Source organism: Cebidichthys violaceus, unplaced genomic scaffold (genome assembly GCF_023349555.1).
Source record: "Cebidichthys violaceus isolate CVI_PGR_0920_01 unplaced genomic scaffold, fCebVio1.0.p SCAF_531, whole genome shotgun sequence".
In the NCBI taxonomy this organism is placed as follows: Eukaryota; Metazoa; Chordata; class Actinopteri; order Perciformes; family Stichaeidae; genus Cebidichthys; species Cebidichthys violaceus.
In genome coordinates, this window is record NW_027176741.1 from 765 (window position 1) to 5,000 (window position 4,236).

Sequence of the window (4,236 nt, forward strand, 5' to 3'; positions counted from 1 at the left end):
CATTTTGTGAAACCGGTTTTTCAAAAATCTGTCTATCATGAAAAGACAGCGACAGCTTTACTACAAGAAGGCCGGAAAAGTGAAGGCACCACGGAGATAATTTCGGCCCGACTCCCGGTTACCAGGGCGGCAAAGACAGGCGACAACGCGGAAGTACTTTATCCGATTTAAAGCCATTATGCTCGGCCTATGTGATCCGATTTTTTGACGGACAACAGCGGTGTGTTGCGGACGTCTCTTCCCCCGCGAATGGAGCGTTCTGGCTGGGCCTGGGAGATCCGAGTTTTGACGGACAACAGCGGAGTGTTGCGGGGAAGCGCTGCCTTAGAAAATGACTTTCAAACGGATTAACTGATTATGTTAACGGCCTCTTTACGCGCGTCCTCCAGGCAGTTACAACGACTGTTTCTGGAGGAGGCTTTGCCTCGGATTGTGAATTTAAAACGGATTGACAGATGACGTTAACGGCCTCTTTACGCACGTCCTCCAGACAGTTATAGCGACTGTTTCTGGAGGAGGCTTTGCCTCGGATTGTGAATTTAAAACGGATTGACAGATGACGTTAACGGCCTCTTTACGCACGTCCTCCAGACAGTTATAGCGACTGTTTCTGGAGGAGGCTTTGCCTCGGATTGTGAATTTAAAACGGATTGACAGATGACGTTAACGGCCTCTTTACGCGCGTCCTCCAGACTGTCACAGCGGCTGTTTGTGGAGGATTTTTGACCCAGCATTATGTCAATAAAACGGATTAAATTATGATGTGTACGGCCTCTTTACGCACGTCCTCCAGACAGTTACAGCGACTGTTTCTGGAGAATGCTTTCCCTCAGATTGTGAATTTAAAACGGATTGACAGATGACGTTAACAGCCTCTTTACGCGCGTCCTCCAGACAGTTATAGCGGCTGTTTGCGGAGGATTTTTGACCCAGCATTATGTCAATACAACGGATTAAATTATGATGTGTACGGCCTCTTTACGCACGTCCTCCAGACTGTCACAGCGACTGTTTCTGGAGAATGCTTTTCCTCAGATTGTGAATTTAAAACGGATTGACAGATGACGTTAACAGCCTCTTTACGCACGTCCTCCAGACAGTTATAGCGGCTGTTTGCGGAGGATTTTTGACCCAGCATTATGTCAATACAACGGATTAAATTATGATGTGTACGGCCTCTTTACGCACGTCCTCCAGACTGTCACAGCGACTGTTTCTGGAGGATGCTTTCCCTCAGATTGTGAGCTCAAAACGGATTGACAGATGACAATAACAGCCTCTTTACGCACGTCCTCCAGAACAGTTATAGCGGCTGTTTGTGGAGGAGGCTTTGCCTCGGATTGTGAATTTCAAACGGATTGACAGATGACGTTAACGGCCTCTTTACGCACGTCCTCCAGACAGTTATAGCGGCTGTTGCTGGAGGATGTTTCGCCTCACATTGTGAGCTTTAAACGGACTCTCTCGCCACATTAACGGCCTCTTTACGCACGTCCTCCAGACAGTTATAGCGACTGTTTCTGAGGAGGGCTTTGCCTCGGATTGTGAATTTCAAACGGATTGACAGATGACGTTAACGGCCTCTTTACGCACGTCCTCCAGACAGTTATAGCGGCTGTTGCTGGAGGATGTTTCGCCTCACATTGTGAGCTTTAAACGGACTGTCTCGCCACATTAACGGCCTCTTTACGCACGTCCTCCAGACAGTTATAGCGACTGTTTCTGGAGGAGGCTTTGCCTCGGATTGTGAATTTAAAACGGATTGACAGATGACGTTAACGGCCTCTTTACGCACGTCCTCCAGACAGTTATAGCGGCTGTTGCTGGAGGATGTTTCGCCTCACATTGTGAGCTTTAAACGGACTCTCTCGCCACATTAACGGCCTCTTTACGCACGTCCTCCAGACAGTTATAGCGACTGTTTCTGAGGAGGCTTTGCCTCGGATTGTGAATTTCAAACGGATTGACAGATGACGTTAACGGCCTCTTTACGCACGTCCTCCAGACAGTTATAGCGGCTGTTGCTGGAGGATGTTTCGCCTCACATTGTGAGCTTTAAACGGACTCTCTCGCCACATTAACGGCCTCTTTACGCACGTCCTCCAGACAGTTATAGCGACTGTTTCTGGAGGAGGCTTTGCCTCGGATTGTGAATTTAAAACGGATTGACAGATGACGTTAACGGCCTCTTTACGCGCGTCCTCCAGACAGTTATAGCGGCTGTTTGCGGAGGATTTTTGACCCAGCATTATGTCAATACAACGGATTAAATATGATGTGTACGGCCTCTTTACGCACGTCCTCCAGACTGTCACAGCGACTGTTTCTGGAGGATGCTTTCCCCTCAGATTGTGAGCTCAAAACGGATTGACAGATGACGTTAAAGGCCTCTTTACGCACGTCCTCCAGACAGTTATAGCGACTGTTTCTGGAGGAGGCTTTGCCTCGGATTGTGAATTTAAAACGGATTGACAGATGACGTTAACGGCTCTTTACGCACGTCCTCCAGACAGTTATAGCGACTGTTTCTGGAGGATGCTTTCCATCATATTGTGACCTTAAAACGGATTGACAGATGACAATAACAGCCTCTTTACGCGCGTCCTCCAGACTGTCACAGCGACTGTTTCTGGAGGATGCTTTCCCTCAGATTGTGAGCTCAAAACGGATTGACAGATGACAATAACAGCCTCTTTACGCGCGTCCTCCAGACTGTCACAGCGACTGTTTCTGGAGGATGCTTTCCCTCAGATTGTGAGCTCAAAACGGATTGACAGATGATAATAACAGCCTCTTTACGCGCGTCCTCCAGACTGTCACAGCGACTGTTTCTGGAGGATGCTTTCCCTCAGATTGTGAGCTCAAAACGGATTGACAGATGACAATAACAGCCTCTTTACGCGCGTCCTCCAGACTGTCACAGCGACTGTTTCTGGAGGGTGCTTTCCCTCAGATTGTGATCTTAAAACGGATTGACAGATGACAATAACAGCCCTCTTTACGCACGTCCTCCAGACAGTCACAGCAGCTGTTTGCGGAGGATTTTTGACCCAGCATTATGTCAATAAAACGGATTAAATTATGATGTGTACGGCCTCTTTACGCACGTCCTCCAGACAGTTACAGCGGCTGTTTGCGGAGGATTTTTGACCCAGCATTATGTCAATAAAACGGATTAAATTATGATGTGTACGGCCTCTTTACGCACGTCCTCCAGACAGTTACAGCGGCTGTTTGCGGAGGATTTTTGACCCAGCATTATGTCAATAAAACGGATTAAATTATGATGTGTACGGCCTCTTTACGCACGTCCTCCAGACAGTTATAGCGGCTGTTTGCGGAGGATTTTTGACTCAGCATTATGTCAATAAAACGGATTAAATTATGATGTGTACGGCCTCTTTACGCACGTCCTCCAGACAGTTATAGCGGCTGTTTGTGGAGGATTTTGGACCCAGCATTATGTCAATAAAACGGATTAAATTATGATGTGTACGGCCTCTTTACGCACGTCCTCCAGACAGTTACAGCGGCTGTTTGCGGAGGATTTTTGACCCAGCATTATGTCAATAAAACGGATTAAATTATGATGTGTACGGCCTCTTTACGCACGTCCTCCAGACAGTTATAGCGGCTGTTTGCGGAGGATTTTTGACTCAGCATTATGTCAATAAAACGGATTAAATTATGATGTGTACGGCCTCTTTACGCACGTCCTCCAGACAGTTATAGCGGCTGTTTGCGGAGGATTTTTGACCCAGCATTATGTCAATAAAACGGATTAAATTATGATGTGTACGGCCTCTTTACGCACGTCCTCCAGACAGTTACAGCGGCTGTTTGCGGAGGATTTTTGACCCAGCATTATGTCAATAAAACGGATTAAATTATGATGTGTACGGCCTCTTTACGCACGTCCTCCAGACAGTTATAGCGGCTGTTTGCGGAGGATTTTTGACCCAGCATTATGTCAATAAAACGGATTAAATTATGATGTGTACGGCCTCTTTACGCACGTCCTCCAGACAGTTATAGCGGCTGTTTGTGGAGGATTTTTGACCCAGCATTATGTCAATAAAACGGATTAAAATTATGATGTGTACGGCCTCTTTACGCACGTCCTCCAGACAGTTACAGCGGCTGCTTCTGGAGGATGTTTCACCCAAGATTGTGAGCTTAAAACGGATTAAATGATGATTTTAAGCATAATGTGATAAAGGAAGAAAAAAAAAAAAA